Below are 13,957 nucleotides of genomic sequence, written 5' to 3' on the forward strand. Positions count from 1 at the left end.
AGCCGTATACCACCGCGAATAGACCCACGCCGCATAAACATGCACACATGCGTGCGGCCCATATCGCGCTCCGGGTGGGACTCTGCGCCGCAACACAGCGCGTCACGCGCCCTCTACTCGCGCTGATGAAAGTGGGAGATCGTCAGGCACCCCCCTCTTTCCAGCTCTCAAGTGCGCGCACGGCGCCCGTGCTCATCTCGCTGGACGTATATGGACACACGCACGGCGCCCGCTTGTGGTTTGCGTCACTAACACGTCAAGGCGAAAGCACCGAACCCGAGAGCGAAACACAGTGTAAACGACGCCTGGCGAAGGCGAACGAGACGCGGAAGACCGATATTTGAGCGCACCGAGTCGCACATATGCCAACTGCACGCGTCGACCAAAGGTTGCGCATTTTCTTCCCTCGGTCATGGTGCGAAATTCGGCCATGCACAGTGCAGGCGCGCTTTATTAGTTTTTGCGGCTTCTGGCTCGAGGCTGCCAACCGGAGTGCGGCTTCTCGGGCTTCCCAGTGAGCGTGCGAATTTTACGGCAGATCCCACGGAGACACGCGCTCATGACAGGGCCCGAAAATCCAATGCAGCCAGCGACGCAACAAGAAAACGAAATAAAATAGAAACGGAAAATTAGAAGCCCGACTGTACATACGTCTTTCCTACCAGAGCAACTCTAGGATACCGAGTCACTTTGTCAAGTGAACGACTTTCGGGGGCCTTTTGCTCGATATTGCGCCCAAGGCGAGTTGCAGTGCTCCGCCTTGCTCGGAGTACTGCAAGTACTACGAGCAAGCCGTGGGCTTGCTTTATCATTTCTATTGTGAGCGTGTCGCCATTGCAAAAAGCTTCGCTGTTTATGTAATTAGCGCTCATTTGGCTTGGGGTATCTGCGTCAGACGCAGGAAGCAAACAAGCTTACCTAATCAACAGAGACATTTATAGAGGAAGGAGGAAGCTAGTGACGTGCCGACGTCAATGCATCAGGTTTCCAGGAAGCGTTTCGTAAGCCTGCCTATCTCTGCATAGCGTAGTTAGCGTAGGAGTGAACGCAAATAGATCAATACCGCTAATGAGAATAATGCGTGACAGATAATAAAACACGGCTTAGCGTGATTGGCGTGCTCATTAAAAGGCGAAAAAGAATTAAAAAATAGGGCGACATCATTAACAGGATGTACCCGTTGCCGGGGCTCACTAAAGCCCAATGAAAAGGTGCCCCAAAAGGAACTTGAACTTGCTCGTAATCTCTGAGCATGAATAATCAGTGGAACCGACAGACTCAATTGTGTAACAACCATACGAGGGTAATTACAGAAAATAAAGAAAAGGAAATCACAGGGAAATTCTGCTTCTTAAAAAGAAGAAAAAACAGAGGGAGTAGCTTAGGGTGAGGGTTAAAATTGCGATAAACATCGCAATTCCAATTCTTAATAAAAAAATAAGACTATGCTGATCGAACATAAATTGTGGAGTGTATGTGAAGCGAAGCTTTCGGAAAGCGGTTAATTAAGTGCCATGAAAAAGTCTTTTGCACAGCGTTCTGCAATACGGCAATTACGCGCCTGTCCGGTAAATCAGCAGTAAGACGCAGCAACTCTCACAACGCGACCCATGTGATCGACACAACCACGGATTACACTCCAGCCATCTCCGAGATCAGCCAAGTTTACTATTGCACACTTTTGATATCCGGCCCACCTTAACTGGCAAGAAGCCGACCGAGTACACGCGACAAGCTCCGGGAAAGAAAACGTTGAACGTTTCGCTTTAATAAAGGAATTTTGCTCGTGAAGGCGTATATTTGTTGTAGTCAAGACTGAGGATATTTAAGCGCCGTTTGTCATTTCATTGCGCAGTTCCCTAGAGAACACAGACACCAAATGGAACATCTGCAGGAGTAGTACAGATGGGCCACGTTAAGACGTTTCGCCATACTCGTATGAGTGCTATCCCATGTGTGACCTATTAGCAAGACAGTAGCAGCAGCCTCGATCAACGAAGTCCGGGTGGGTTCCCCTTGTTACGTCTCAACACCGCCAAGGGTGTTAATTGAACGTTTGCCACGTGTCAGACTACCACACCTCCTAACCAGTCATCAGCGCGGCGTGGACAACGACTAAAAGGGCTCCTTCCCCCCTCCTCCCATCACCTAGAAACCGCAGAAAAAGATGAACGAGAGGGAACCCGTCAACGAATGGATAAGCGCAGTTAATTAGACGAGTCAAATCACCTGGCAGGCTGAACGAAGAAGAAATACAGCTTGGAAATCGGCTGCTGCAGGATTCCACGAAAGGCCCTCAGCCCGATTCTTCACCTTACAGACTGTGCAAAAAACAGGGTGGGCAACGACGAACCAACCAGGTGTTGCCGGGTGATTTCTTTGTTCCACAAATTTCAAACCAGTTTCTTCGAAGCGGTGTAACTGCAGGTTATGGATAGCCTGGGCGTGGTATTCCAACGGAGTCGACGATGGTGATTTGCTGCTGGACAGTCTTCAGATTCCCTAGTCGACTCGCCTAGGGAAGACGACGGGATTAAAAGCAGATACTTTCCAATAGTGTGGACAGAGGCTCCTAGTGCTAACTGAGACGTTTAACTTGCTCCTGCATGGAGTGGGCTCCCGTACTGCAGCCGTGTAATTAAGGTTAAACAACTGTTTTCCTTAATTTTCTACAACCTAACGTAGTAGTCGATTGGCTTGGTGGATTCCATGCCCCGAACGCCACCGTAGCCACCACACACTATAGAAAGCTTCCCTTCAAAGGGCAGTGGAGGTGAAAAATAACAATTAGCCGCCAGCGGGAACCGAACCCACACATTCCGCTTAAATCGTGAGGTTGTTCTGCCACTGAGCTATTGAAGAAGTACCGAGGTTTGTCTTCAATAGTAGATGTTTTTTTTTTCTTTACAGCCAGCACGGGAATGACGGGCAGTACATGGGTTTGCCTAAACTTCGTCCTTCTCGCTTTAAATGGCTTCGTGACTTTGGGAAGTGATCATCTTTATGGTGGTCATCATCATTGTCATCAGCCTATTTTATGTCCACTGCAGGACGACGGCCTCTCACTGCGGTCTCCAATTACCCCGGTCCTGCGCCAACTCATTCCAACTTGCACCAATGAATTTCCGAATTTCATCGCGCCACCTAGTCTTCTGCCTTCCTCTACTGCGCTTCGCTTCTCATAGAAGCCATTCTGTAGCTCTAATGGTTCACGGGTTATCTACCCTAAGTAAGAAAGTATTGCGTTATAAATAATGGGATAAACATTAAAATTGTCCGACGGCAGGATTAGGCCACAAGGCCTCTAGCAAGGAAGCCTCATATTGAAACCACTACGCCACGGATGCATGGACAAGCTGAATCACTGCAATTAGCAGCGATTATGCGTGCTTGGCATAGGAAAAGCCAAGATGTATGCACTGAAAGATAAGCAGGGTAATATCATCAGCAATTTCGAAGATATAGTAAAAGCAGCGGAAGAATTCTATACTGACCTGTAGAGTACCCACAGAAGCCATGCTGCCTCCATTCGAAGTAGTAATGAACAGGCTATAGAGGCTCCTTCTATAATTAACGATGTAGTTAGAAGGGCCTTGCAAGACATGACCCGGTGAAAAGCGGCAGGAGAAAATGGAATAACAGTCGATTTAATCAAGGATGGAGGAGATATCATGCTTGAAAAGCTTGCGGCCCTTTATACACAATGCATCACGACTTCAAGTGTACCAGAGAAATGGAAGAATGCCGACATAAAACTAATCCATAAGAAGGGAGACGTTAATAAATAAAAAAGTATAGGCACATTAGCTTGTTATCAGTATTGTATAAAATATTTACCACGATAATTTCCAACAGAATAAGGACAAGACTTGACTACAGTCAAGCAAGAGAACAGGCTGGCTTCAGGCTGGCGGCAGGAAGGGATACTCTACAACGGATCACATCCATGTAATCAATCAGGTAATCGAAAATTCCGCCGTGTACAATCAGCCTCTCTATATGGCTTTCATAGATTATGAAAATGAATTTGATTCAGTAGAGATACCAGCACTCATAGAGGCATTAGAGAGAAAACGGGGATATGCGAGAGAAAACGCGGATATAGCCGATATTCTAATTGATATTAAGAGAAAAAAAAATGGAACTGGGCAGGCCATGTGATGCGTAGGATGGATAACCGGTGGATCATTAGAGCTACAGAGTGGGTGCCAGGAGAAGGGAAGCGCAGTCGAGGACGGCAGAAAAGTCGGTGAGGTGAAGAAATTAGGAAATTTGCAGGCGCAAGTTAGAATCAGTTGGCGCAGGACAAGGCTAATTGGAGATCATAGCAAGAGGCCTTCGTCCTGCAGTGGCATAAAAATAGGATGATTATGGTGATGATGATGCATGCTTGCAGAGTATTATTACCTTCTGCATTTAAAGAAAGTATAAATTGATTCGAAATTTAGTCCAATTTATGCCAAGATAACGCGTAATAAACGAAGTCAAAAGAACGTCTGAAGCTCCAAGCACGAAGATCAGACAAATCCATGTAGTACCTATCATTCCCATGGCGGCCGAACGATTGCAGCGCAAGAATTTCCTCTAGAAGTTATAGGAAACTCTATGGGCGATACAATTAGGACTTCATGCTTAAACCTTTCCAACTGTGGTGTCGTTGTTGATGATGATATGTGGTGTTTTATGGCGCAAGGGCCAGCTCATGGCCAAAGAGCGCCAAGCAATGTTTTAATGCAATCAGTGATGCAAATAATGACCAATGGCGTCGTTGTCGGCTATAACAATGCAACCTGGCTGTATAGGGGCCCGAAAAACAGTGGTAAAATAAACACGTATCTATTAAAATTGTTGCCATGACTTTGGGATGTGCTATGGGTTTAAAACATATGCTCTGATGGAATTGGGGAATAAAATGTATAAATGCCAGTGGCACTATTGCCTCAACGAGGCCCTTAAATGCAAGGGCCTGTAGGCACGTGCTCTACAAAATGCTACTATCGCAGCAGCAGCGTCTGGTAGCTACGATTCTGTTCGGCCTATAACTTGCAACAAATTAACATCTTGCAGAAAGGTAAGAACTGATTTTCTGTTAAAAAATGGTTCAGCACTAAGAAACATTGAAACATTGTTGTTGTTGGATGCAGTGCGCAAGCGTTTGCGTACAAAACGCGTCGACGCGCAGGAACGCTGGACGTCAGCCGGAACCGACACATACTATACTGTCGCTGGGTTACTGTGATGCGCAGTTGTAGCCAAGAGTTGAATTAGTTGTGGCAACATATTGTAAAGCTGCGTCTATTGAAATTTTTTTTTTAGATTTCCAACTGCGGTCTGGCTATGTATACAGCTATTGTGATTCGTCATTGATTTTCTGGATTAGCCTAGGCGTGCGACCAAGCAAAGTTTCTCCAGCATCCATTAAATATCTTTCTAGCGTGAATGTTTTGCCACCGGCAGAATGTTATTAAAGCTGTCACTTAATCCACATAGAGTCCGCTTAAAAGCGCTTGCACATGCGCTGAGGGAATGGCACGGACATATATTTAGCAAAAAAAAATAAATAAATAAAAATTCTTGCCTCAATGTCGCCGGTGGCCCTGGGGCCTCTTGGGACGCGTCTAGGGGGCGGCGAAAGGATAGCGATGGTAAGTATTCCCCAAGCTGAAGCTAAACCATGCTCGGCATGGGCGGCGAAAGCACGCCTCACGAGAGCATCACGTGCGCTGCGCCGGATGTTCGCGCCACACAACACTGCGCGCGCGTTACTCAACCCCGCGGCTGCCTCGAAACGTAAACACGCAGACAACGTGGAAACGTCACCACCGCATAACACGGCGAAAGAAGCGAGTACGCGTGAGCGGCCGTAGAGATATCGAAATGAAAGAAGACGAACACCGCGAGACAGGTTTTTTTTTCTACAACAAAAGAATACCAAGGTTTCTAAACAAAAAGTCACTGCAGGCCCACCCGACACCGGACGGCGCTTTCCACCAATGTTCCAAACTGCTATTAGGATACAAATACTCTCTCCCCTTGGTTACGCTGTCACTACGATGCGGCTCAATGCTTATGTTTTTCCACTCTGACGCTCAGATATGCAAACAAGCACAGAATATTGCACTGCTTCATTGTAATAACTGACTCGCTGAGCCCATGAAAAAAGAAAAGAAAAACCAAAGTAATTGATTACGCTGATTTAAGATAAATATAATTATCCTAGATGATAAATAAAATCAGTTATTTGTATATTAACATGAAATGAAAAAAGTAATAAGAATTATTCGCACAAGATAAAATAATACATTACAATTTTACTTTTATTTTTCCTCCTCACATGGACCTGACCGCTTGTATAATTACAGGCATATAGTCCCTGACCTGCACTGCCTCCGGTGAAATGCAAACATGACGAACGTCGAAACATGTTATTATATGTAGCACATACGCCTTTTAAAGCAACAAACCCGCCGTGGTTGCTCAGTTGCTATGGTGTTAGGCTGCTGAGCACGAGGTCACGGGATCAACTCCTGGCCACGGCGGCCGCATTTCGATGGGGGCGAAATTCGAAAACACCCGTGTACTTAGATTTAGGTGCACGTTAAAGAACCCCAGGTGGTCGAAATTTCCGGAGTCATCCACTACGGCGTGCCTCATAATCAGGAAGTGGTTTTGGCACGTAAAACCCCATAATTTTTTTTAAAAGCAACAACGCTAAAATAAGCAGAACCGAGAGGTAAAAAAGACTGATAAAAGCTCAGAGCGAATCAAGGATACATAATAAAAAGAAACGAAGAAAGAATTTCGGAGGAGGAATCAAGAGGCCTTTTATTACCATCAGATCACATGATTTGCATGCACCACGAGTAGAGTTTAAATCTAATTAAGTGGCCTTGGTGTTACTATAAATATTTTGCAGAGTTTTAAACGACTGCCGGAAGTATTTCTGCTTGTGAAATTTCAGAGAGTAGAAGTTAACGATTTGCTCTAAAGATACGCAGAACCCGTGATAGCTACGAGGGCGCATCAGAAAGTATTTGCAGCTGTCTTTTTTAAAGCCAAATTACGGCTGCAAATGCGAAGTCAACATATCCATTCCCAGCGGTGGACTTTGCATGGACCGGCCCGGCCTTATCTGCCGGTAGCTCCGCGGCACGGCGCTGCTGTCGGTTGTTAAAGACGGCGGTTGTGCTTCACACGTCCACGGCGTATAAGCAACAAAGTATGACAATCAGAACCACCGACAAGCTCCGGGCATTTCACTGGGAGAGTCTGGACCACCCACCATACCGTCCGAACCTCGCCCCTGATGATTTCAACGTTTTCGGCCCGCGGAAGAAGTTCCCGGCGGGACAGCGATTCACGTGCAACGATGAAGCCGAGACAGCAGTCCGACGGTGGTTCCGCAGTCAGCCGGACGAATTCTACCACTGGGGTATCTCAAATTTAGTGTTGCGATGGGACAGATGTCTGAACTGGCGTGGGGACTATGTTTACGTAGAATAGTACGTATATTTGTATTTATCTGCGTTAAAAGGGTAAAGAAAAACCCGGGGCACTTCGCCGACCAAATAAAGATTTAAAAGAAAAGAAGACGTTTCGGCTCCCACACGGGAGCCTTGTTCACTGGTAAAACTGTTCTCTGGTTTTTCACTTGTTGTTCACTTGTTCACTGGTTTTTTTACCAGTGAACAAGGCTCCCGTGTGGGAGCCGAAACGTCTTCTTTTCTTTTAAATCTTTATTTGGTCGGCGAAGTGCCCCGGGTTTTTCTTTACCCTTTTAACCATGTTTCATCCCGACCAGACGGGCTTCCGTCAAACACTGAACTTCGTATTTATCTGCATGCACCTTATTTTGGCTAATCAAAAATAGCGGCAAAGAATTTGATTCGTCCTGGTATATAAGTTTACAACACTTAATTAATAGTGGTGGGATTGCTCAAGTACGTTAGCTTCTCGTTGGGCTTAAGTACAGCCGGTAAGATACACAATCGAGCTGCAATATGTTCAGAATAAAAATCTGTAATTACTGTTATTCGATCTGTAATTACTGGCAAAGCAGCCTGAAATGAATGCACGAAAGGAAGACGTAAAATACACACAGGCTCTGCTTCCTAATGACGAACCAAGAGAGAACGAGAGAGAGAGAGAGAGAGAGATAAAAGGAAGGCACAGAAGTGACGAACCAACCAGTCCGAGTTTCCAACCTGGTCAACATACCATTCATCATTGATTGTTATAAAGTCTAACGGTTAGTGCAGACCCAGCACGCGGTTAGCTTTAGCAATTAGATCACGTAATGGTGCCAGGGCAGGTTGCCAGAGATAGGAGCACCATGATAGTTGAAGGATGATAACGACTCAAGAGACGCGTTATCAAAATAATAGCTTGGGCATATTGGTAAATTTTGAGAAACGCACCATGATCAGCAGTTAGAAATGTTCCATTCCATGTTCCACAGTTTGCAAAAAGCAAGTATGTCAGTCAAGTCCGTCGGGAAAAGAGCGACGCCTTCTTCATCAGCCATCTTACGGCAAATTACGCAATCATCCGCAAATAGCCAAATCTTACATACGACGTTAGCGCGCAATCCTTGATGAAATTAAATTAAATTAACAGACAGACAGACAGACAGACAGACAGACAGACAGACAGACAGACAGAAATACATACATACATACATACATACATACATACATACATACATACATACATACATACATACATACATACATACATACATACATACATACATACATACATACATACATACATACATACATACATACATACATACGCACATACATACATACAGACAGACAGACAGACAGATGCGCCCAGCTGGCTGCATTACACCTGGGAAAGAGAGAGAGAGACAAAAGGGAAGGAAAGACAGGGAGGTTAGCCAGTGTAAATTCCGGCTGGCTAACCTGTGCTGGGGAAAAGGGTAAAGGGAATAAAAGGAGAAAGAAGAGAAAAAAGAAAAGAAAATTCACGCAGTATCGCGATGTTAGGCGCAACAACAGTCAAAGGCGGTCGCACAATTCACAGGCCGTTAAAAACTTCAGCAAAGCCCTTAAGGCCTTGAGTGCCGAAACCCGACTGGACCAGTGTCCGAGAACTTTCTCTTCTGTGAAGGGGCAATTGTACGTGGGAATAAATATAAGGAGGGAGAAGGAACGTCAATGGGCACACACTCGCAGACGAATTTTCACTTATTGATGAACATTAAAAACAGTCAAGACTTTAAACTGGGCCCTTGTGGAGCACCCCAGAGTACTGACAGACAGATGAGGCATGATTATTAGCAAAAACAAATTTGAGTACAGTTGAAACGGTTCGCTCAAAGGCTGAGATCCAGTAAAGCGCAAGTAACGTCTAGATTTAATTGACTCAACATTAAATAGTAGTAAATAATGACTGATCTTACCGAGTGCTTTAGATAAAATAAAACTGAAGTGGATTATGAATCCAGAGTCAAGGCAACAAACGCGGTCATCCGTAAAAGCACGAAGCTGTACTGCGCAGAAAAAAGAATTGGGAAGCCGTGTTGTGAGGGGAGTATAAAGCTTGTTAGACCCGAGAAAGTTAATGACATGGGTGAAAATAATGTGTTGAAAAATTTTGCATAGTGCCGACGTGAGTGAAATTGGATCGAAACTTGAGGGATTCGGTGGTACTCAAGACTCGTGCCCAGGGACAACAGCACATAAGAAAGAAAGAAAGAAAGAAAGAAAGAAAGAAAGAAAGAAAGAAAGGAAGAAAGAAAGAAAGAAAGAAAGAAGCACGACGGATTGATGGTGGAGTATTCAACGCCGTTTCTTAAAGGTTTGTTGGTGACGCGGTGTACGCGCCATGGCGTGTTTTTAAGATTGTAGATGACGGTATAAATTATTTCGGAAGTGGTACAAATGGTGTCTACGGGTCAGCAAGTGGCGAGGAATGTAGTTCGCACCTACTGGAAAAATGTGGCCCCGTGAAAGAGCCGCGCATTGTTCCGCGGACACCGGGCTTCCCTTCCGTCGTCGACCGTGCTATATTCCCGAGTTCGTTGCCTCGTACAAAATATTCCAAGCAATTTGCAGTTTATGACGCGTCTGTTGGTGCGCTGATACTTGTAACTAACACAGGCCACGTATATCTGGATGAGGAGAAAGCCTATGAATCCGTGTATTAATCCGCGCCCGTCGATTCTCATGATACGGCGTGCAATATGGGCCGTGGTCAATCTCACAACGTCGGGAACCGGCATACACGCCTTGTCCTTGCATACACCTCTTATTGCTATAAACGTCACTAGATGCAGAAATAACGATCGGGGTGACGGCCCAAAGGTTTATAAGCTGCAGAAAACATTTAAAGCATAAAATGAAAAAAAAATAAAGAACGCCCACGCGTAAGCTCGTAGAGAGAACAAGGTGCGCACATTTTTAAAGTTGAGATATGCTCCCCGCTCTTGCTCAAAAAGACAAAGTCACGCGGAATCCCGAAGCCAAAAGTGTACTGGCACGATCGCGAACATGCATATTCGCGCTACAATACTGCAAAAAAGGCATTTTGGGGCGCCCCAGCCAGCGCACGAGATAAACTTTTTTCATCACTTTGCCGTGCGAACGTATACTGCGAAACACAGCACAACTTTTAAATGCTCCGAAAGGCCGAGCATCTGATACAGGCAGCGCTGTATACGAAGCAAGCAGCAGAAGCCATGCGCTGAACAAGGCTCATGATATTGGACGGCCAGTGTTGTAGTTCGCGCTTACTGCTTGCCTTTTTTCCAGTGGGAGCTTCTATAGGCAGAAAGAAGCGAAACAAGACAATAACACGAGAGAGTTCGGGCGCAGGGATTGAGCTGCTGCCTTGGTTAATTATTTAAGGGCATCCCGATGGCGCGCCGCAAGGAAAACCTCGACCCTGTTGCTCGGGGCGGCGCACTCGCTTCTGACCGTTACTATAATTAGGCGTCTGTGCGCGCGCCCACAAAGTGTGGTTCATTTGATAAGTCGCGGGCGGCGCATCCCCCGCAGAGCCGCCTTATCGAAGTGGGGCGCGCTTTTATGACTCCCGCTTTGAGCGGAATTATGGGAAGGTTTGGGGACCCATGGCTCACGCCACTTTTCCCCATCCGCCCCGCCGCCCGTAACAGGTGCAGCAGTGCGGAGGAGCGCAGCTCGATGGCGGCCGCCTGGCTGCACGTCCGACGTGCTCCCTCGTCGGGCTAATGAAGGCCTCATAAAAAGACGGCCCCACTCGTGCCATTGCCCAGACATGACTCGGGCGCTTCCCTGCCTTCATTGTCCCAAAAAAGGGAAAGGACAGCGCGCGAAAGTGTGCGCACACCTCGACGCTAGAAACAAGCCGAGCCTTGAGTATGGGCGTCGCATATACTGCATAGTATACGTACACGTACCTCGTTTCATGCGGCCAGCGATGCAGCTGGTATTGTATGCGCGGAATCGCCAGTTTCATCTCTTGAGGCAGACGCAATAGTCGGAACAATGGGGACAAAGGTGTGCCTAAGTTCGTAAATCGACAATGTGAAAAGGAAGACGCACACCCTGCATAACACCTTGGGTTTATTGAAGAGGCTGCGGCAGGCCCTTTATAGCACGCCAGCTTTATTAGGCATACGATGTCACTAATACACCACTCTTAACATGCGGTAACCATATGCACGGAGACGAAGAAGTAGAAAGAAAGAAACAATCATTTACAAAGAAGAGGACCTAAAGACGCATTGAGCCTGACTAATAGCAATGTACGCGTTCTAGAATAACGTAGACTAAGCGCAAGCCGCAACCGCGTGATTGTACGCGCGGCGGAGGTACGAGCGAGTGCCCTCTTGAACCCTCTCTCACTAACTCAAAAGTCTATATTAAAAACGTCTTCTAAATAAGCTGTCTTCTAAATCGTGGCTTTAAAAAGAAGAGAGAAAGCTGTCGACAAGCCTGTTCTCAACTCGTGGAAACACCAGCCGTACACGAACAACGAACAGTGAAATAGGCAGAGCTGTCAGAGGCAATATGTGCACAACTATAGAGCATGCAAAAACATTTGGCGTTCGAATGCGTCATACGGAGAATAAATATCATTTTAGCATAGCGCGATGCCTGCCCCGACGCTGCTCATATATTAATCTGTACGCATAACGTAGTTGCCTGACAGTGCGCACAAGTGGCCCTTCATGCCATCGCATCCCTCAAAAGGACTGCGCATAGCGCTATAGAGCGAAGTCATTGCAAAGCTCCGATCATTATTTATCTATTCGCGCCTTCGCCGTTATAGAAACAGGCTGTCTCTATTGTAAACAATTATGATTCTAACTGAGGAACGAAGCTCTCCGTTTCTCTCTATGATCGTAACTGAACAAACAAACGAATGTATTATTTCAGTTTAACCGCAAACAAAACGAAACAAGAAACCAAGGGTGACACATACATTTCGAGTTAGGAGGATGCTATCACACCTTCGTCACTTTCAGTTTTCAGTCGGTCATATTCATTGCCTCTGTCAAAACCGTCTTCTAATAAGGTTTGACACGCACGCACGCACACACACACACACGCACGCACATGCACACACACACACACACGCACACACGCGCGCGCGCGCCGAAAGCTGTTCTATCACCCGACATTGATTTCCGCTAATCCCCAAGCGTGTACCGGATAGTTCATGCTCGCTTTCAACGTGAAGTTTTCCGGTGCGATGAGAAAGTGCAATCGGCTGGACCGGTAGACCGCATCGACGAGAACGACGCTGGACTCGCACTCTTTGAGCCCAGATGGCGCAGTGTGAACGAACAGCGCACGGCCAACGCCCTGGCGCGCAGCGCGCCAGCGGCCGGCGCTAATCCATACGGTCCAGCGGCGTCTTCCCGGGCCCGTCTCCACGGTCTGCAGCCGCGACCTGCGCAGGCGCACCAACGTTTCTCTCTGGGCCGTATCTAATTATCGCACCGTAAAGGTTTATTGCGTTCCGACCCTCTCGCCGAGGTGCATTTTCCGCGTACCGTACCATTTCAGCGCGGCACTGATAATAACGAAGGGAGGGCGTGTGGAAGAGCGAAGGTGGCCCATAAATAATATTTTTTTCTTTCGGGCTATGCACCAAAGACTCGGCCGTGTAACGGCTCTGGCGAAAAGCCGCCGTGTGACATTTAAAATGACGCTGCGTGTCTTAGGAATTATAACCGCAGATAAGGAGTACAGAGAACCCGAACAAAGCCGATAGCGAGAGAAGGCAGAAATTATATATACCGAGAGATAGATGTTTACGAGCGCGGCCGCGACACGCTGGGAAGTGCGTCACGGAGCTGGCCATCGCTCTCCTATATAGAAACGAGGCTTCCTTTTCTATCGCTTCCCTTTTACCTGGGTGCCTCTGCTCGGCCGGATATTTCGTTGTTCGCTCACGTGCGAGTGATGTTGGCCTCCCTCTTCCATATCGCACGCGGCAAGAAGCAGAGCGAGTCGTATTCGCGTTCACCCACAAGACGATACTGTAAGCTTCCTCTGGCAGATATATCTGCGAACGCTTCATTGTATCTCTTGCAAGTCTTTGTGAAAAAAAGACAAGAGAGAGAGCAAGGACAGGAAAGGTAAGGAGGTCAACCAGACGAGCACCCGCTTTGCTGCCCTACACTGGAAGGGGAATAGAAAGAGGAAAAGAATAAATAAATACTGAAAATAACTAATAAAGAAAAGAATAAGTAAAGGATCTTTCCATAAAACTGCGACTGAAAGGAGTCGCGATAGCAAGGTCTCCGTTACACGCGGTGCCACTGACGCAAGTGCTCATTAATCATCGCTTCAGGTGCACGTTGACTGATTTCGGCTAGCAAAGCGCTGATGATGCAGAAAATGTATGCGCCTTGGCGAAACTGTGTACACTGCGGCGCGGTATTGTAGCGCCATCTAGCCTGCACTCGGCGAATGAACGCTGTTGTCCCAGGAGATTT

The 13,957-nt window shown here is 46.8% G+C and overlaps 1 protein-coding gene across 3 annotated transcripts in view; it reads right to left on the bottom strand.

Moving 5' to 3' along the window:
- The window catches only part of zfh2 (Zn finger homeodomain 2), a 343,365-nt gene that overhangs the window by 137,991 nt on the left and 191,417 nt on the right, over positions 1 to 13,957 (bottom strand). Inside the window, exon 4 of one of the 3 annotated variants that reach the window (XM_065426703.2) lies at positions 12,663 to 12,906. The exons of the other annotated variants lie outside the window; for them this stretch is intronic. The gene's annotated coding sequence lies outside the window, so the exon portion shown is untranslated. The remainder of the gene's footprint in view (positions 1 to 12,662; positions 12,907 to 13,957) is intronic. 3 annotated transcript variants of the gene reach the window in all.

Source organism: Dermacentor albipictus, chromosome 1 (genome assembly GCF_038994185.2).
Source record: "Dermacentor albipictus isolate Rhodes 1998 colony chromosome 1, USDA_Dalb.pri_finalv2, whole genome shotgun sequence".
Taxonomy (NCBI): domain Eukaryota; kingdom Metazoa; phylum Arthropoda; class Arachnida; order Ixodida; family Ixodidae; genus Dermacentor; species Dermacentor albipictus.